The sequence below is a fragment of the Thermobia domestica genome, chromosome 7 (genome assembly GCF_964235325.1).
Source record: "Thermobia domestica chromosome 7, izTheDome1.hap1.1, whole genome shotgun sequence".
Taxonomy (NCBI): Eukaryota; Metazoa; Arthropoda; class Insecta; order Zygentoma; family Lepismatidae; genus Thermobia; species Thermobia domestica.
Genome location: NC_137460.1, coordinates 122201896 through 122224799, shown reverse-complemented (window position 1 = coordinate 122224799; position 22904 = coordinate 122201896). Strand labels below are relative to the sequence as shown.

General features: G+C 35.1%; 1 protein-coding gene across 2 annotated transcripts in view; it reads left to right on the top strand.

Annotated features, from left to right (window-relative positions):
* LOC145690382 (uncharacterized) overlaps positions 1 to 22904 on the top strand; it is a 161969-nt gene that overhangs the window by 25865 nt on the left and 113200 nt on the right. The window lies entirely within an intron of this gene.

Here is a 22904-nt window from a genome sequence, read left to right as displayed (position 1 = left end):
AATTCGTAAAAACATACTCCACTTATTCCTACATCGTTGTTTAGCCGTAAAATTTATTGGTTATAAACATTGTCTTAAAAAGTTTCATGAAGTAAAAATTGACAATTCTTCATTTCAAGAATGTTTCAAAAACTTCAATGCGTTCTTCCTTCAGAATCCATCTTTGATCTTACAATATTAGATTTCGTCAGTTTAATACCCATAACATGGTTTTCTCATAGCTTTACTACTTTTATAGATTTACATACTGCAACATTTATAAATAAGTAGATATAATATAAAGTGCCTACTGTAAATTTTTGACTACTCAAAATTCGAGTTTAAATAACTCATGAAAGCAAATACTGACCATTTTCTGGAAATAAACATTTATTTATTCATATATTCATTCAGAAGAGAAAGTGAAGTATAACTAATAAGGAAGCTGATTTGTGTAGTTGTTCTTCCAATAAAATAATAAAAGAAACATAAAAAGCAGCACTATTAGCGCTGCGTTCTAAAAGCAAGTAATTTCATTTTAATTTACAAAATATAAAACATATTTCTTATATATATATATATATATATATATATATATATATATATATATATATATATATATATATATATATATATATATATATATGTGTGTGTGTGTGTGTGTGTGTGTATGTGTATGTATGTGTGTGTGTGTGTACTTGTTCTATCGAATCGTCATTATTTCTAATACATTTTTATATATAATAATGGTAGTTTTACAATACAAATATCTGCTCTAAGATGTTGATTATACAAAATTCCAATATTGAAATTATGACTTACCAGTGTTAAACACAATAAAATCATTTTCTGAAGATTATGATGATTATTTTCTGTTACAAAAATAATCTTCATAAGGAGCTTTTATGTAGTTATTTCATTACATAGGCAGGCCTACATGTGAAAAAGTAGTGGAATTTTCTGTTTCTGAAATTGATAAATTCACAAAGGTTTCTTTTTAATTTCTTGTTACATTTTAAATATTGGAATGGGATATTTGTTCTCTACGAACTCGATGTATGTTCCCTGCACTTTACACACACACACACACACACACACAGAGAGAGAGAGAGAGAGATAAAATGAAATGAATGAAATGAAATTTTGAGTTTTACGTCCCACGTTTATGCCGGTTAGGCTAAAGGAGACGGGAGAGAGAGAGAGAGAGGGAGAGAGAGAGAGAGAGAGAGAGAGAGAGAGAGAGAAACACTGTGTAAAATTTTACTTCCCAACTTGAAATATTAGAAAATTTTCTGATTTCCGAAAGCTAATAGGAAAATGATAATTTGTTGCTGTCTAACTTTCCTCTACAGGAATTGAATTTTATAGCTGAATGTGCAGTTAAATATAGTGGAAAATTTTCCACCAAACATCACTATACATAATATCTAAAATTGTCCGGATTATGAAAAGTGTTTTCACTTGTTTCTACATCGTGATGAAAATTTTCCGATTCATGAAAATTCCTTTCATTTGTTTCTACAGAGCAATAAAACTTCCCGATTCACAAAAGTTGTTTTACTTCTTGCTTCAAAATGATGAAAATTTTCCTACTAATAAAAAGTTCTTCAATTTTCCCATACAAGACACAAAATATTTCGGTTCATGAAAAATTGTTTAACTTGTTCCTTCATAGTACTGAAAATTGTTTCAGCCATGAAAAGTTTCAGATTCTTTAACGATCTTTCACTTTTTAACATTTCTATACATGATTTCAATCAATTTTATGAATACTGAGGAACTGTTACTTGATCACTGATATTTGTTAAGAACGGAAAATTTTCCGACTAATAAAAAGTTCTTCAATTTTCCCATACAAGACACAAAATATTTCGGTTCATGAAAAATTGTTTCACTTGTTCCTACATAGTACTGAAAATTGTTTCAGCCATGAAAAGTTTCAGATTCTTTAACGATCTTTCACTTTTTAACATTTCTATACATGATTTCAATCAATTTTATGAATACTGAGGAACTGTTACTTGATCACTGATATTTGTTAAGAACGGAAAATTTTCCGACTAATAAAAAGTTCTTCAATTTTCCCATACAAGACACAAAATATTTCGGTTCATGAAAAATTGTTTCACTTGTTCCTACATAGTACTGAAAATTGTTTCAGCAATGAAAATTTTCAGATTCTTTAACGATCTTTCACTTTTTAACATTTCTATACATGATTTCAATCAATTTTATGAATACTGAGGAACTGTTACTTGATCACTGATATTTGTTAAGAACGGAAAATTTTCCGGAAAAATATAGAAGAAAATTTTTTACCTCACATCACGGCTAAACAACATGTAGGAATAAGTAGAGTATGTTTTTATGAATAGGAAAATTTTCTGTTTCAAAATCTTTCGGAAAATTTTCATCACTGTACAGGACAAACAATTCTTCGATTCATGAAAAATTGTTTCACTTGTTCCTACATAGTACTGAAAATTGTCTGAGCCATGAAAATTTTCAGATTCTTTAAACGATCTTTCAATTTTTAATATTTCTATACATGAATTCAATCAATTTTATGAATACTGAGGAATTGTTACTTGATCACTGATATTTGTTAAGAACGCAAAATTTTCCGGAAAAATGTAGAAGAAAATTTTTCACCTCACATCACGGCTAAACAACGATGTAGGAATAAGTGGAGTATGTTTTTATGATTCGGAAAATTTTCCCTTTCAAAATTTTCCGGAAAATTTTCATCACTGGTTGCCAACCAAACATAAAGTTATATTTTTTCAAAAGGCTCTACGTCAGGTTATTACACATTTTAAATCTATATTTTAAACGAAAACTTACAATATCACATTTGTTACTCAGTGTTGCAAACTAACGACACTATAGTATCACAAACATCTAAATTTTGATGGCCTCTACAGCAGTAATAACAGTGAGGCGTGAACATCCAAAGAACTTTAGTGTCTAATACTGTTATCATCATATGGCGGCTTTTGAATGAATATGAACATAAGTTACAAAGTATTGGAAACTTTACTTTTAAAAAAAAACGTTCACTTAAAAAAAACTGTTTAGATAAGCATTTCATCCGATTATATAGATTGTTTTCCAATAAGTGTGAAGATCATAGTGCCGTTTACAGAAATTTGATATCTAAAATCATTCTGGAGAAATAGTAAACACTGGCAAAATTTGAAAGACTTCTTAAAATTATCTAATTCCGAGAACTTGTTGTAATTTGAGTTACTAAAAATATTGTTATATTGTTATAGAAGCAAAGTAAATCAAAAATTGTTTTAAAATTTCCCATAAATACGCCATTTTAAGCAATATATCAAATTTTACCATTGTTTCAAATCTCCCGAATGGTCCGAGATATCACATTGCTATAAAACTGCATTATAATTTTTATCTCTATTGAAAATTATCTGCGTAATAGAAATGTGATATTTATCTAAATATTTTAAAGTTCTCTGAAAAAAATAAATTTTGAGTTTCTTGTAACTTTGTTTCTATTTATTCGAAATACGTCATACGATGGCCGTAGAATTTGATACTAAGGTACTTTGGATATGCATTACCTTGTCCGTTTCACTTGCGTTGTTACGGTTGCAGAACCCTCCAAAATTTGGTTGATTTTCGAGAGTTGTTATAGCGTCCTGAGTTTGCAACAAATGTGGTATTGTAAGTTTTTTTTTGTTTGTTTGTTTGTTTGACATTAATTCGAAACATTCAATAATATGATGTAGTGTTATTTGGGGAAAAAATATATAACTTTACGTTGGTTAACTTAGCGGTATCACAGAGCATGTTAGAGAATGTCCTCCTGTCGATATTTGAGGCGCCTAGTATCGAAAGCAGCCAATCTAGTTGTTACCGAAATTGAGTTATATATCGCTTGTTTTATATTTGATCGAAATGAATTCCATGGAAACAGAATTTTGTTTAAAAGCTTAGTATTTCATACTAAAAAAACTAGTTCAAATATGGGACTTTGTACGCGTGTATATGGAGCTTCATTGCACGTTTTGCGAGATTACTCGAAAGTAAGCAAAATGGATGTGTCGGATTTTGATACTAGGCGCCTCATTTGCATGATACGAAATTTCAGCGTTCAATATACCTATTGGCAGGGGTAAAAGTTAGGGGGATCGCTTGGGACTCCGTTCCCTTACTCCCAAAAATTTATATGGCGTCCTCTAGTTCCTAATAAATAACAATGTGCAAAGATAGATACAAGGAACGGTGTGACGTTATGCGTCTCCTTACCTTTTGAGACCCACTTTTAGTCCTGCCTATTAGTTTAAAAGTTACAAAGGATCCATTCTGTATATCTTAATATAGTAAATGTTTATGTTTCAATATTATCTTACTCAAATGAAGGAGGGTTAAAGCCCAAAACCTTTCCTTTTATACATCATTGCTGTATAATCCAATTAAAGACAACTTTCACTATGTAAGTCATCCGTAGTGATAACTTGTGTTGTTTTGTTAAAAATGATTTCAGCTTAGTCAAAATCTTTACTACAAATACATAATAATAATAATAATAATAATAATAATAATAATAATAATAATAATAATAATAATAATAATAATAATAATAAATCTGATATTATTAACGTTTAACGGGAAAAAGATGTCCAGAGATGACAATCGATAGAACTCATTGAGCTGAACGAAATGAAATGATAGAGTTAAGTGAATTTCCTCATGCATAGGTTTAAGAAAATCAACAAAACCATTTTGTGTAAAATCTAGAAATTGATACTGTACAATAACGACGCTACATATTAGGATGAAATTGGTATTGAGCTTTTTCATTATGATACTATCATTACGAGAGCACACACTGTAGTTGATTCAAGAGATACAGCCCAATATTATGTTTAAGCCCTATTTTTATATTTTTGTTTAACAACATATAACATTATGCACAGATAAGACGTCTATCGATGGATAAATTACGTCATATTAAACAAAACGCTTGAACAGTGGCGAAACTACATGGAGGCACGAGAGATCAGCCCTCCTGCTCACACCCCAAATGGTCACCCTTCCTTTGATGCTATCAATTAAAATATTTGAAAGCGTAGTTGATCGATGTATACTTTATAACGAAAAACATCACAACAGTTCGATTTCGTTAATATCTCGTAGTAAGATCCATATATAACACAGGTCTGCAAAATTAAACTTATTTCCTGATGCTCTGCATATGTTTGCTGATACTTATTGATTTCGATGTGCTGAAGCCAAAAATGACCTCCATTTCCTTGCATCAAGTCAGGTTTTCAGGCAAATGAATAATTCCCTAAAAAATCCGTCAATTTTTTCATGTTTTGTGAAAGTTTTTACTTAGGGTCGTATTGCCCCACCCCTGATTATCGTAGAGGAATAAGTCAAACCTTTTCTAATCGTCCGAGACCACATCTTTAGAAAATGTGCAAATACTTTTAGTCAGATGTACTGGTGGGAAATTATGGACTGAAAACTGGGGAAAACTGCCCTTTTCTTAGCGACCCTGCGTAGTAAAAATATAATTTAAATACTGGTAACATAATTTACAAATTTGGTCAGGCTAGAATAAAACTGAAGTGGGGAAAAATATATTTTCTATCTATTTCCTAAATTTTTTCCCAGTCCATCCTAATTAATATAGAAATTTCCTATGCCCTCCGTAACTGCAGCAGAGAAATAAATTCTATATCAACTTATTCCTCTAATACCATGACTCCAGAAAATATTACAACTATTTCAGTACCCAGTAGCTGGGGTAGGGGAATTAGGTAGCGAGAATACAGGAAAAAATCCCTTTCTTGAAAAAAAAAACACATTTATTTTTGGTTGGGGACCATGCGCTATACTTGCATGTGAACAAAATGTAACCCAAGTCATGAAATATTATACCCAAATATGCATCATGAAATATTATACCCAAATTCATTCCAATATCTATCGTAGATCCAGCAAAAAGATTATATTAATAGCTAAAAATCATATATGAAATTGGGATAAAGCTTAAATGTCATTGATGCTTATGGAAGCGTTTCTTTTTGCCTTCCAGACTTCTCTGGTGCATTTCTGTTCTTAGGATGTTACTGGAATGGCCCTGACAATCATCCAACAATAGTCCACCATCATGTTAACACTCCATTTGCCTTGATACCTCTTTCCATTATCCTTAAGTCCTGATGGAACCGCTCCCCTTGTTCTTCACTATAAGCTCCCAAGTCTTCGGGGAGGCAGTCACCATGAAAATGCAAGAAATGGATCTTTAAGCTCATGGATCAGCCAAGAGCTTTGAACGCTGCCAACATATTTTGCAAGATTTCCCTGTAGTTTGGCACTTTCCGATTGCCCAAGTACTTTTTCACTTCTATGAAAGCAATCCAAAGTTGTTTTTCAGTGTCATTCATACTTTAGGAAATGAGGGTCGGCGACGAGTTTCCTTACAACAGGTCCAACCAAAATGCCCTTCTTCAGTTTCCCATCTGATAAACGTGGAAACTTGGAGCGCAGATACTTGAAACATTCACAATGTTTAAGAATAACTTTGATGAATTGCTTTACAAGACCTAACTTGATGCGGAGCAGTGGTAGCAGAACTTTATTAGCAGGAATTAGGCCCTCCCTCACAACATGTCACTCCAGGTTGGAGAGCATCTATTTGTGGCCACTTTTTGTCAGTACAATGACTTTGTTTGTCGCGACTGTCCTATAAGCAAAGGAAATATGGATATTTAGTACAAGCGTTTGTTGTCCCAATAATATAGAGAGCACTTTAAAGTGACACATACCAACCACCCGTCTTCTTCATACTTTTTTCTGCAGTACTAATTTCAGACTCTCACACATTTCTTTCACGTGAGAGGAGGCCAATTGCAAGATATGCATATGTATTGAAATTATGCAGGAGGGCAACTTTTATACTTCTTTTATATGAATCGATGAACAATCTCCAATCAGATTCATTATATTGTATTTGACACTGTCCCATCAAACCACAAATATCATTACAATACACAAGAGTTTGATCTTCAGCAAAATATGGAACAAACAGGCTTTCACAAGCCCGGTACCAAAAATAAATAAATAAAGTTGTACCTGGCACAAGTAGTTTTTTTTTATTTCAACCAAGATCCTAATAACTCAGCAGTCCTTAGGCAGTGCAAGATTTTTTTTTTCAAAACTGTGTTATTTTAGCTTTGGTAACACTGTTACGGCTTTCTTCGTTTTCTAAGGGAATGGGACGGCGAGGCATGAGTGATACTTTGTTGGAATCTGTTTTCTATAAGTTTTCCAATGAGGTATCATGCATGTCCATATGACAATTTGGTGTCGACAGGGCTGCCAAACAGGGGAAAATGGTGATGGTGGGGAGCTACAAGGTGGCATTAGTAAGGTCGGGGTTCCGAATTTTTTTCTACCTTACCATTGGATCTACACCCCTAATTTTTTATGTGCGTGGACTCAATGTCTGGTCTACATGTGAGAATCTTTTGCGTGCCTACGCCAACGATCAGGGTTACCAGAGCCCCAAAAGTAAAAAAAAGATAAGGAAAATAAGTTTTCTTCTTCTTCTAAGGATATGGAACAGAGAAGTATGAGTGATACCTCCTTAATATTTGTGTTCCGTACGCTTTGTAACGAGGTATCATTCATGTCTCTGTGACAATTAGGAACGACGCCAGAGCTGCCAACCTAATCGTTTGAAATCCCTATCCGGCGTCTCTATGATAATAATAATGTTTTTTTTTTTTTTTTTTAGGAAAACGTGACGTGATGTTCAAATTTTGACTTTATTTTCGGACTCAAGGCCCAAAAATCTATAAGAAACGACCAAAATGTCCCGGGTATCATTTTGGTAGCAGAACTGTGTAATTAATTGCTGCTTTCTATTAAAATAGTTTAAAGGATTACACATTAGATTCAATCACATAAATACACTATATTTCGAAATAATTACTAATTACTTTACATCAATATGACATATGTACGTCCGTATTACACGACGTCCGGGCTTGTTATACACTGATTACCAATGTTGCCAACAAGTTGATACAAGAAGTCACTAAATAGGCGATAAATGACTCCAATTTTGGGTGAAAAGTCACTAAAATTTTTTTCGTGGAATTTTGCCTCTTTATATATATATACGAACGACTCATACATAACTAACAATAATTTACTTTTTATAAATTTTTAACTTTATGATCAATTTTGCTTCAACGAAATCAAAGATGAATTTAGAAAAAATGAACAAAATTAAAGGTCTAGGAAAAATCTTACTTTACTTCTACTCACGCTTCTACAGATAATCAGTTTGCTATCGGTAATGTATCATTTGTGCCTATAAACGGAAGCGCTGTAAACTAAAGGACATTAAAAGCTGGAGTTGGTCCCCGTTAGAAGGTAAGAGATAACAACAATCAAAGCGGGAATATATAGATAAATGTTACGCACTTTCCCAGCTCGTCAACATCTGAACTGATTCAAATAAGCAAAAGGAAAATAAACATATATCTGAACTGATTCGAGCTAATAGTACTTATTTTAGGACAGGTTGTTCACAGCACAAAAGTCACTAGATTTGTAAGTCGTCAAATCGTCATTCCAAAATCACCAAAAAAGTCGCCAATCGGAAAAAAAAAATTTGTCGCTAATCTGGAAGGCGAATCCCCTAGATTTAGCGACTTTACCCTCAAATTGGCAACACTGCTGATTACCCTGATGAACCACTCCCTATATTCCTAATGGAAATTCAAATCGTTCCCACAATGCAACAAAGGTGACTCGGCGACACTTCCGGCTAGAGTTGTAACTAACTGCATCGTCTACTTCTGGCAGTAGCTAAGTGTATCATTGGCTAATTCTATGAGACTCACGCGCTCTGAATGATTTGATCCGTTCGTGTTTTTAGTAATTCGTAGTACCCAACTTCCTTGAGTGACGGCGCCACAATCTCCACGGTTTCAGCAGAAAAAGCAGCTGAAACCTCTTATACTATTACTCTATGTTTTTATATCTTCATATTTAACTATAAGCATGTACTTGTAACCAGAACCGTTTCCTTAGTAACCGACTCAACATTAGTAATCGAAAAATAAACATTCACAAAATCAGAATTTTTCATGACATTAATTGAGGAGTTTTATGGTAATAAGGCATCAAACGCATTTGTCGCTTTTGCCATGCTTGTTTAGCCTCCTGGTAACTTTTCAATTCAATATCGGAATAAAATGCTGCATATTACATTGTCTTCTGTAAGAAAAAAAAAAAAACACTACTTAAATTTTAAAAATCGTTTTCCTCCAACTGGATGTTTCAGACTTACGGCCTTACTGCATCAAAACTCCTCAATTATAATATTTTCTTTTTCTTTTAATATGTTGCTAGTGTTTCCTAAAATAGCACTTTAGCCCTAAACACAATAAATGGAGTAAATACACGTTATTGTTGTAACTTTGTGCTATCAAACATTTAAAACTACAATTATTTGCCATGCAACAGCAACTATGGATAATCCCTAAAATACCAACGTTTCTGCTTACCACTAGAAAAAATCGTATAATGAGTGTGAAGTGTAATATTCGCCGACAAACTACATAGGATTTCAATACAATAAATAAAAGCTATCTGCAAGTTTAGTCGAAAACGCCTAACTAGGGAATTGGGGCTAATTATTAGAATCGATTGTTTAGTGGTTACACTGCATAAAATAATCGACAAACTTCGTATAATGTGTTCAGTGCTTCAATACAATAAAAGGTGTATTTGCAACTTTAGTCAGAAATGCCATAATTACTGAGGTGGGGTCAATTCAAGTAAATTAGTGGAACTGATCGTAGGATGGTTTGGCCCTACTGCGTAATTAGCGTTTCCTACCAAAGTCGCACGTAAACTTTTTAATCGACTTCAAAGCAGAGGAAGGTCGAATTGGGAAATTTTCTCTGCTTTGAAGTCAGCTAAAAATAGACCTATATACTGTATACCAGAGTTGGCGTGGGTCAATGAAGACTTGACCCATGGCCCACTGCCCACCATCCACCGTGACCCACGACCCACTGACCCACCACCCACCATGACCTACTCTGACCCAGACCCACCACCCACCATGACCCACTCTAACCCATCATGACCCACCACCCACCATGAACCACTCTCATCCACTTTGACCTACTCTGACTCACCAAAATCCATCGTCATCAACTCTGAACACGATCCATGGCCTCTTCTGAACTGACTAAAGAGTTTACACTTGTAATAAAACAAGACTGTGAAATTGTCACTAATCGGAGTTTGAATTTCTAGTCAATCGCTCAAGAACCACTCTGTTACAATAACAGTCGATCTGATCTTTACGATATAAAATGGTAAAGTGTTTGTCAGTGAGGAAATTGAAACAGTTCGAGGTGGGGGAAATTAGTGTGTGCCTAAAATATACTTGTACTAAGGGAGTATTCTTTCAAGTGTTAATTTCTGAATGCATTCCACAAGAAACTTCTATTCGCAGGAAAATACCCCTGTACAATATGGAAAAGGTTATGGTTTCTCAGTTCACAGTATTTTTCTCACAAAAGACGAAAAATCAGTTGTTCATAGCATATAAAGGTGCTCGGGTACCCTCTGTAAGAGCATCTCCATAAAGTATGCTCGTAATTGTAATCTGTGTAATCACTAAAACACCACGTGAAATTTAAGTTACAAATATGCATACTTGCAATTATTATGAATATTTATTCAAAGTAGTTTACCTAAAGCAAAGAAGAGACTTACTAAAAATTAGGTAAAAAGTTGAATGACACAAATAAGCCATTAGTAATACAAGTATACATTTTCCGTAACTCGTAATTTTCCACCTTAAAACAAATCTGAAATCGGATTTATTTCCTGTTGGTAACTTTTTGGCGGTAAATCATCCGCAGTGGAATGATGTCCATCCTTCAGCCAAGAAATAACTAGCTCGTCTATTTGAGCTTGTCTAGCGGTGGGCCATGGGAAATCCCTGTTCGCACTCTGTCGTGGAAATTGATAATATTTCTACCCGATTTGTGCAACTTCTCATCGACAATCTACTTGTTAGACTTAAGTCTGATAACGATTTTTCTTGGTCAGGTTTGAAATACTCAGCAAGAAGTATCATCTCTCTATCACCATACATTTTTTCCATATCGACCATGTCACTTGGCAATGTCGACCCATGTAGAACAGAAACTTTATCAACCACGCCTTTGATAGGGAATCTTGTGAATAAATTATCAATTAAAGCCTGATAAACTGATGATTTCTTATTTGTTTGTAAATTTAATTTTTGTAATTACACATGAAGGTTTGATACCATTGCCAAGTTCCCTCCCCCGTCTAGAAAGCGAAAGGGAACGAGGTTCCTGGAAAGTGTTCAGAGGTGAATTGGAATTTCCCTCCTTCTTCAACTTCAATTACCACACTGCTGTTTGCCATATGCCAAATTACGATGAATTTCAATTAAATTATCATAGTATAATTATTTCCTTGTTGAATTATCAATACTTTTCAGTGGAAAAAAGGATGAAATTTCAAAGTTTCAAATCAAAGTAAGTAGACCAACGTAAAGGGAGAAAAAGTGTGTAAAATTTTCCATACAATTATGCGTACAATCCAAACTTCAAATTTCTGTGTAATTAAGCTTACAGTACAAATTTTATGCCTATTTTTCTCACAACTTTATGGGTTGATTGCCCTGTGCTGTAAGCGCTCCATATAATAAACATAAACTTCAGCAATTATTATAGCAGAAAGCAATGGATATATGAAGCCAAGCACTGTATTTTTTGTTTCTATTTTTTTTCTTAAATAACATCGATCGTTTCCGATCATTTTTACAAACAAACTCACTACCAATTTTCCATATATAGAAAGTGCACCCCCCCCCCCACATAAAGGAGAATTTTAAAAAAATGCTAGGACACATTCTGTTTATTTTCAATAAAGAGTTAATACACTGAATTTCATCTCCGTAAGTTGAACGGCTTGCGAAATACTCATTTTTTTTTCTCGCAAAAATTCGGATCCTCACTACCTCGTTAGGATATTATGCATTATAATAAAAGCAGTATAACATCCCAATTTGAATTAAGACCTCTATATACCAAAAGTAATTTCATTTGACTTTGCAATTTGACCGTGATGATTAGGCACATATAGTTACATTCAATTTTTTAATATAATAATTTATATATTACAGTGATTCAAAAATGTATTTTTTCCAGTAGTTAGCTCTAAAAACTCACAGGTCTCGAAAGCCAAGTAGTAGTGTAAGTCCTATTGCTATTATTACTATTAAAAATATCAATATCCAAAAGTGCCTGAACTTCTTTTTTCACTTGGTTAGATATACTCACCTCAGGTAAGTAGACAAACAAGTGAAAAAGAAAGGGAAATGAAGGTCTTGAAAGTAAAACGGAGACAAATTTACCAATCCTCAGAAGACACTGTCTACAATGCAGTAAGCAGAGAGGGTCGGTAGATCATACTGAGTCGGTGAGTCGCAATGGGTCACGGTGGGTGGTGGGTCGCAGTGGGTCATGGTGGGTGGTGGATCGCAGTGGGTCACGGTGGGTGGTGAGTCACAGTGGGTCATGGTGGGTGGTGGGTCGCAGTGGGGCACGATGGGTCACATGCTATTGACCCACGACCTACTGACCCACCCAGAAAACTTGACCCACTGACCCACTCCATCTCTGCTGTATACATACTTGCATAAACGGTTAAAAAGTATGTACACGAAGGTACAGTCCCCAGCAAAATACCTGCAACATGAGCATTTAATTGTATTGTGAAACAACGAAGCCTTTTGCTCCAAAATAAGTGTGCAGGGGGAGGACGCTGAGGTTTCTTCTGACGTGATTCGTACCACTTACACGTTAGGTTGATTCACTGCGCTGTCAGACGTAGTTTCACAATGATCATGTTGCAGGTTTTTTACTGCGGACTGTACAGTCACGAAAGAAATAAGTCAGCCGGGCAAGAGAAGAAAATATTCCTAACCCTGTTCACGTGAGTTAACATCTCCGAGAGACTTGCTGCTTTCACGTGAGGTCTGTAAGCAGGTCTTCCAAACAAATTCAGTGTCTGCCGTAAAACAATGTTCTTTTCGATACAAAGCTTAGTGCTTTTAAACAGAAGAAAAACAATACTTGAATTTGTTTTCGAGGAAAACAAATAATTCATGCATAGTAGTTTTACAAGAACCATATTACCTGTTATAATTAATTTATATATCCAAATACTCATGATCTACTCACAGGTAATTGAGGAGTGAACAATGAAAAGTGATTTCGGAAATTCAAGACTGCATTATTGGTCTACTACTATGAAGTGAAATGGGAATTTTAACATCGCACGATTATGTCCTGGAGGATAAAGGAAACAGATGATGAGAGACGAAATGATTAATGAAAGGAACTGAGGGATGAAGTGGAAGGCAATAAAGAACGCTTAGAAACGAATGGACACAGTGATGTTCAACACAAACTTACATGATATAGCCTGAAATCAAGCCTATGACCTTGAAATCAAAAGTTAGCGCTCTATCATTGAACCACTATACTCTAATTATGACGGAAAGGCACTCCCGATTCCGACGTCGATTGGTTGGGTGCTGGATTGATTTGGAGTTTAGTATTCTGTTCAGCGCCGAGGCAATTTAAGACTTGGACCTATATCTTAACGTGGAATCTGAATCACATAAGCTACCATCAGGAATCGATCCCGGGTCTCCCGTGCCGAAGTTGAGCACTCTAACTATTACGAGGGAATTCCCCGCGGTCCGGTGGTGCTATTTTGCCGGTTCGCTAGAATCGGTTGTTAAAATTTTGTCAGTTCGCGAAACCGTTTGTTAAATCCAGATAACAGTAAATATTACCCAGTTATATCCAGAAACAGTGCATTTTTGTTTAACTATCTTTGTTTTTAGGACCTCTTACAACTACAGGGTTAAACATATGATCTATCAGAATAACGTATAAGCTCTTATTTCTTAATCTCAAATGCTCAGATATCAAGAATGAGAACTGCGATTACATTAGTATAGTTGTGAGGGTTATCTATATTCGAAACGCATGCATACCATTATCAACAATGACGTGAACTTTGTGGTGTTTCTAGTGTTGTTCACGACGGGGGTCTCTCTCGTCTCGTGAAGTATGATGGAGATTCAATTTCGTTTTCAAAAAGGTTTAATTATTTCTATTGGACTTTGTCGTCTTGTGTCGTTTCCTCAGCAACATTACTTTCTGCACACAATTCTCACCAATATTGTTCCAATCGTTTAAGTCAACAGGTTTCATTATTTCTCTTTGTTAAGGGGGAAGTTTGGATCACAAATTCTTTATAAGTGAGATTAGGATTTCAAGGAAGAATCGTGTTTAGTCTTGAAGGAAGTAGTAAAAAAACATTAGGTAACAGGAAGAAGACCCTTAGGTAACAGGAATAAGAAAGACTTTAGTTGATCTCCGGAGACTATATAAGAGAGGACCAACTCCCAAGCTACCAGAAGGAGTGGAAGTCTGATGAAGACACAGTTATTGTGTTGAAACTGTTACATGGTTGTTTTTTTTTTTATATATATACATATTATTATATAGCCTTGCTCATTTTCGGCTATGTAACATAACCTTCCTCAGACACATTATCAAGGCTATGTTACACAGTCGAAACCGTAACACAAAAATATACAATCTTAAAATATATATACTGCTTTGGTCAGTTGGAGTTTTATTAGTAATCTTGAATTTTCCAAAGCTACAATGAATAATTTACAAGCCTTGCTCAATGTGTTATTGTATTTTAGTACAATATGGAAACAAGGCCTGATAGAATAGTTATAGGACATTTTCAGGAACTGAGAATTAAAATAGACAAGTGGAAGGATAGTAAGAGGAAGGAGATCAAAAAAAGAATAATAATTTAAATTCCTTAGGATCTGCTTGCAAGAAGAAGGGGTAGATTGCAGGACCTCTAGATGGAGAAAGATACTCAAGAAAATGGAGAAGGAATTAATTTGGAACGAGATAAGAAGGAAGAAGACAGAAATAAACGAGATAAGAGATAGAAATAAGCACGAAAGAAAAGAAATAGAAGAAAGTCTGAGTATTTACGATGGACTTGGTAGTGTGGGAGGAAAAGTTCAGGAGAAAAGAAGAAGAGAGAAAGGTAAAAAAAAAATAGGGTGTAAACAAGAAGAGACAATAAACGAGAAAAGAGTGGTAATCATAGGAGATATTGAGATTACTGAAGAAGAGAAGCAGTTTTTAAGCCTAGGATATAAATTCAGAGTAGCGAAAGAAGGGGTAGATAAGGAAGAAGCGGTTTATGGGATAGAGGAAGCACTTAAGGAAATAAAAGATGAAGAAGATAGGAACAGAATTCGGAGGAAACTAGCAAATATAGTAAATGACAAATCAAGAAGACAAAGAATAAATGTGAATGATAAAGAGAAAGTGGGAACGAAAAGGATAAGAACGAGAAAGGACATAATAGTAGAATAGGCAGACAAAGGGGGTGCTATAGTTGTGATGGATAAAGTATGATATGAAGAAAAACTTGGAGATCTGAAAGACGAGACATATGAAGATGTGGCGGAAAAGGGACAAGAAGAAGAGATAAAGAAAAAGATTATAGAGGACTACAAAAAGAAAGGGTTCAAGAGGTTAGTAAGAGAAGGAAGAAAGTTACCTAGGATGAAAGGATTTCCAAAAATCTACAAAGAAGTAGTGAAGTTGAGGCCGGTGCTTAACTGCAGGAATAATATGTTACAACTGTTGGAGAAAAAGCTTAAGAGGATAGCCGAGGCAATGAGAGAAGGACAAGAAAGTAGGAGATTAGAGAATGCGCAAAAGGTTAAGAAGATGATAGATAAATTAAGAAGAAGAAAGGAGAGCACAGTATTATTTAGCCTGGATGTAAAGAGTATGTTCCCTAGCCTTAAGAGAAAAGAAATATTGAGAATAATGAAGAGGAAATGGGTGAAAAGAGAATAGAAAATTGGGACAGTAAGAAGGCAAGAAAAGGATTAGAGACATTGTGGGAGAATGGATACTGTATAATCAGAGAGAGGATTGTTAAAATGAAGGAAAGACTCGATATAGGATCTTGTTTGAGTCCAGTACTATCAGACATAATAATGAATCGATGGGAGGAGACAATAGAAAGGGGAGGAGAAAGACTGCTTCTTTTTTGAAGTTATGTAGATAACTGTTTAGGAGTATTAAAGGGAACGAAAAGGCAGCTGTAGAAAATCATAAGAGACGTGGAAAATGAAAAGAAAGGGAGTAGACTAGAGAATGAAATAGAAGTAGACAAGAATATAAACTATTTAGATATGAAAATAATGAAGTCGGAAGAAGGAGAGTTTATTACATCCTGGTACTAAAAAGAGTATCCAGCGGGAGTGTATTGCCACAAACGAAGTGATGTGGATGAAGGTACGAAGAAGAATTTCATTAAAAGCATGGAGGAAAGAATAGGAGACCTAAACACAAATGAAGAACAGAGGAAAAGAGATTTCAAGAAGTTCTGGACACAACTAAGGAGAAATGGATACAAGGAAGAGGATAGGGTCACAAGAAACAGAGCAAGAAAGAGGAAGAAGATAACAACAAAAACGGTTTGGAATAGAAAGCCTAGGCAAAGAAACTGAGAAGATAAAGAGAGTGCTTCGGAAAGCACGAATAAGGACGTAAGGAAAGGAGAAAGCAGAATAATTGAGCTAGTTAGAAAAACCACGAGAAAAGCAACAGCGGACAAAGATCAAAGAGAAGTAATATATAGAGTAAGGTGCGCGGAGTGTAACAAAATTTACATAGGAGAAACAAAAAAGAATATGGAAGAAAGGATTAGACAGCACAAGGATGATGTAAGATTGAAAAGGGACAACAATGCAATATATAAGCATCAGAAAGAGACAAACCACAGGATAGGGTGGGAAGGAGCAGTGGTCATAGGAGTAGAGAACAGAACTTTGGTGAGAAAATGGAAAGAAGCCAGAGAGATTATGAAGGCAGGGGACAAGGTGATGAATTGGATTACAGGATTCTCCATAAATAAAGAGTAGGAGAAGATTTTGCTTAAAGAAGAAGAAATGAAAAGGAAGAAGAAAGAAAGAAACTAATAAGAAAAATGAGGATAATTAGAAGACAGAATGTATACAGCGGAAAAAAGTAAACTTTTAATTGGACGCGTATGCAGCTAAAAAGTGAAAGTGAAAACACACAAGTGTTACTTTAAAAAAAAAAAAGGGGGCGTAGCCTAAGTTGATCTCCGGAGACTATATAAAAGAGGACCAACTCCCAAGTAGCCAGAAGGAGTGAAAGTCTGATGAAGACAGTTATTGTGTTGAAACTGTTACGTGATTGTGTTTTCTACATGTTATCACAGCCTTGCACAGTGTGTTGTTGTGTTTCAGTACAATATGGAAATATGGCCTGATAGAATAGTTATAAGAAGGACTTTGTAGTTGAATATTATGCTGCCCACACCAAATGAAAACTTTTATTTTCAGATGGACAATGACCCAGACGTTTTCATCTTCCATTAAATAATTGAGGATCAGATCTCATATAAAATGCTCCAACAAAACTGTTGATTGAAAGTGTTGAGAAATAAGATGTTTCATTCACTATATGTACGGGAACACTTGGTCGTAAAGGTATAACAGCTTTTTCAGTCCAGCCATTCTGAGTGAAGTTTCTACTCGGTTTTCCTCATTCATACCAGGCAAATGCGGGGATGGCACCTAACATTCAGGTCCCAGTCCACTTCCTTCCTTTCCCATTCCTCCTTCCTTCCTCCCCTGTCTTCCTTCATCACTAATTGATTCAATGCCTCCTCGAATTAGATAGATAATCATGGTTCGTGAACACGCTATTAGGTTTAAAATTATAAGATTTTTATGTTTATTGAAAAGTATTTTGTTCAAGACTAATATTAGTTTGAAGATATAAAGTGTTCAGGAGCAGAAGGAAAAAGAATAATTCTAAGCATTTGGAATTGCCAAGACAGACTGAAATATTTTATCTTGTTCTTTTTGTTTAATACGTGTAATTATATTTTTTTCTATGGGAATTAAAAATTCTTTTTATTCCATAATTTTTCTATTGGAATTACGAAGAACATTCTGAACAATTTTGAAACATACAAGGCCAAGGCGTAGTTAAGTAGAATATGTTATTTTGTTATCTGTGCGAAATATTTTTTTTCTCTTCCTATATATGACAATTAACATTTCCCTTTAATCTTATTATGGGAATTAGAAAATGGATATTTAGAACAGTTTTGGTTTTCAAACACTTAATGCCAAGAAGTAAGCATATCTCCATGAAATAAGCATATCTTTTTCTTTCTTTCTTTCTTGACTCTTATCTAGTCGATCGCCAATAGTTCGCCTGAAGGCAAAACATCGCACAGCAAACAAGCTGATTTGACACGTGCCAATGTACCTTCTGAGCAGGGTTGAATGTTCATTTTTTCTCTTTCCTGCTTTCATGAAAATTATACATATCTTCCCTTCTGTACCTGTGGCAAATAGGGCCTGGATGGTAATAAGGCCCAATACAAATATCTCTTAGAAACACTGTAGGAAAAATGCAACATCAAAAGTCTTGTATGTTCAACCAATGCTTGCTTGAGAAAATTCATCTCGTTGCGGAATTAAGAAGGAAGATTTTCAGCAGTGAAGCGGCAATAAGCCCGTTCTCATGCGCTGATATAATTTACAAAGGCAAGATAAGTTCATTTTTGCTATGTAGAATAACGCTATTAGGAAATATTTTATTTACTCGCATGTTCATAATGAACAATAGTTACTTCGGTTTAGTTCGAGAGATATTGAAGATAATGATCCATAAAATAAAAAGTTCGTGATCGTGTAATATGGCCCATCAAATATCTACTGGGGCTTATTAGCCCCCAAGACAACTATGCGTTGTTATGGGGTAAGAAAGTAAACAATTTATAACTCGAACGTATGACACAGTTTCTTATTCTTTTAAGGAAATTTATGATTACGTCGGTAAACACACGGTATGTATAAACATACATAACGTGTGTTTACCGACGTAATCATATATTTCCTTAGAGTCAGAAAGTGCGAATCCATTTGATGTCTTTATATTCCCGGCGGGAGCTCATGTGGTTCGGATTCCACGTTAATCAGTAGGTCTACCGTCTCATACAGCCTCGCTGCTGAACGGGACGTTAAATTCAAAATCAACTCAAGTCACTTGATGTCTTTATACACTATACATGGAAATTAATCTTAACAGTAGTTATGTGCCTTTTGAACACTATGAACCCCTTTTTGATACCCCATACAATCACATCTTCCTTCCAAATCATAATAACAATAATATGAAGTATTAAAAACCACCTTGACGGCGACCCACCAATAACCTGTTCGCGACTACCCACCCAACACAAGTACATACAGATCATGTGTAAAGAATGTTCCTCGAGGTACATTGGAATGTACATGATAGGTACGTGAATAGAGCAATCATGTGAAATACACATGTAAGGAATAAGGTTACTTCCGCCCAAAAGTACGTGCATGACACATACCGAGGAATGTATCTATTATGTGTATATCACGTACCGTGTATGTACTTGACACATTTACTTGGCATTGGCATGTGCCAGGAATGTACTAGGCATGTCAGTAATGTTCCTTAGGGCAGTGCTATGCAACTGGGGGTGCGAGTACTTAAATACTAAAAACTTAACGCTTCATTTTTACGTTCGAATTTAGAAGCTTGTACTTTTAAAAAAAGCCAAGCAACAAACTCTGAAAATATATGCCCTCCTCCGGCATCTGTGTGGCAATTTAACTATCTATTAAAATACTACAGTAACATTTACGAGCGACCGAGCTCTAACCTATAATCTTAGCATTCAAACCTTTGATTTACGGTTATTTGTGATTTCACGTTTATAACAAAGACAAATATTTTTAAAAGAGTGTAGTTTAAATAAATTACTGAAATAAATATTTTTCACAAAGTTTATCCTTTTAAATTATTGTTCAAAGGCCTTTGCCTTTAGTAAGCCTTCTCCGAAATACATGCAAATGAATTGTGCTGCCATCTTTGGAGCTCTTTTAAAATACACATATATGTTTCTCGACAATGAGATCTCAGAAACGACTCTAGAAAGATGACCTTTTCACTGATCGATTGCAAATTTCATGTAGATTGTCCAGTTCTAATTGAATATTTAAAAAACATGGGCACTATTTCTTTAGTACATTTTTACGGGTACATTGGAAGTGTTGAAATTTCAAAAAAATAAAATAAAACATCACATCCTAATCATTACACATTCCAACACCACACTGTTGTATATAGCGGTTGTATATGTCTCCGGCATTTGTTTCATAGCCAAATAATAATGGAAAAGGAAGGATAACCATTTCTCCAGTCTAAGATGAACTTTTTTGGGGAGTGTTTTTCCCAATAAGCACCATATATAGAACTGACAATATATTAATTTTGTATGTAATGTATTTGCGTATTACATACTGCATGCAAGAAGAAAGAAAACACAGGTCGTACATGAATTAGAAACTCCAACCGGAAGTAGGCTCAAATCTTGCAAACGGTGCGAGATATTCAGAAAAATAATCGAAAAATCCCCCTTTATGATACCCCTTGGCTATTTTTAAATCAATACGTCTTTAACTTGTGTCTGTAAAGAGACATGTACAGATGTTGTAAGGAATGATAAGGCGATATATGCTCATATGCGAATAATGCGCTGTGTAGAGAGCGCAGGTTCAGCTAGTTTCTTGCAAAAATTCTTCAATCGAAGATTTATAATCGCCACTGATTTTCAATTTTGTCGATATTATCTTCGAATTCCACAGAAGGTGAAAGAAGAAGCTAAATCAGTAAAAGATGTTTCACCGGTTTCAAGCTTATTGCCACTGAAAAGCGACATTTCCTGAAGGATGTCTATATTATCAGGCTGAATTTCTTTAAGGAGTTAGTTTATACTTAAACTTACGTCTTCCCGAAAATTTTATTTAACGTCTAGTTTTAACGTACAGGTTTTGAACTAATTCTCTGCTGTGTAACGTCACAATATAACCATCAATGCTAATTTTATGAGGACAATTTTGACAGTGGGGTTTAGAATGTTACAACCTAGAGAACGCATCAAACGTCAGAAAATTGCAAAATGACACACACAATATATTACAATGTGGCTAAACTCAGAAAGTGGCTATAGAAGTGAAAAGCATATGGCTAAAAAGCCACTATTGGCTCTTTGGAAATTATGTGACTAACGACGTTCTCAAAATGGCCAGATCTCATCACAAAGTGGCTAAATTGGCAACCCTAGTCGCAATACGAAGCAACTTACGCACAACCATGCCATGGTACATGGGGTATGTGCCATTCACATTCCTCACATTCCAGTGAAGCATGTAAAAGTACCTTTCAAGTGTCAGAAATTCCTCGAAAGGCACGTACCTAGCGACACGTGCTATGCATATGAAATGTACATTTTTCAAGTACCAGGTACGTAAACGGTACATATGGAACTTAAATGGCACGTTCCTAGAATGTACCTGGTTGGGTGGGTACTGGAGGGAGACGACCCAGCAGATGAGAGTAACTGATCAAGAAAAATGTACTTATCATTTCGGAATGAAGAAAACTTCATGAATTCCACGTTTTAAACTTTTGAGAGCTTTTTGTACGGTCCGCATCAAAAAACCTGCAACATGACCATGTAAGTTTATTGTGAAAGGACGAAGTCTTTTGCTCCAAAATAAGTGTGCAAGGGAGAACGCTGAGGCTTCTCCTGGCGTCATTCGTGCCACTTAGACGTAATGTTAATTCCCTGCGCTGTTAGGCGTAGTTTCACATTAAACTTACATGCTCATGTTGCAGGTTTTTTGCTGCGGACTATACATTGATTTATCGCACACTGCGTTTGCTCGACCGATACATCTTCTTCTCCAATACGGTTGCTGAGGATACGGTTGCACAGTTATAAAGCACTCACTCCTGGTGCGAGGGGTCCACCGTTCGTTCTCCGAGCATGAAAGTTTATGGTGTATAACATCGTGTCCGTTAGTTTCTTCGGGTTTTTCCCGTTTCTCCTACTCCATCATTCCACAAATTCTTTGGCAACAATTAAATTTCATTTAACGCCCGTCTCCATTATTCTAACAGGCATAGCTGTGAAACGTTAGAGACTGTTTCATTCCAGTTCTCCTTTTAAAAGCTTTTCTCTACGGAGACAAGTGGATCAACCAAATATATGTATCTTTGCTTTTTTATAATTTTAACAGTGTTCTGTTAACTTTAACGATGTACTATGATTTTTGCTAGTTTAAATACTGTACATGACTATTGCTTATTTTACTCACTAAATCTTTGATAAAATACCTCAGGAATTCTCCAGTTACTTTGGAGGCCACCCTTACACCGCTGCTGTCACACCCAATTGTACATTAATAGAATCTACGACCAAAAATAATGGACATTCCCTTTTACCGATTTCGAACTGATATTTTTCTTACGAGTTATGGCTGTTTGGCATTTTTCACATAAATTTTGGATTGATCATTGCACTGAAAGGTAGAATTTCTTCATCCAGATTGATCTATACTTTTTGTCTTATCTTGGAGTGAGAAATCACATTCCAAACGTGTTGTCCAAACGTTCTAAAATATGAAGACACAGTGGCTTAGTATTGTCGATCGATCTGAGACGTTAGGTTGAAGATCGTAGAAGAAAACCCATTTAGAGTTAGAGTTCCTCTGAAGAGATGGCCATTTCAAACTATCCTCAATGTTTTGTGTTCACGTTGAGTCTTGTAGAAAGTTTTTTTAAAAAAAATGTAAGAACAAATTGAATAAATTTAAGAAAACGTGG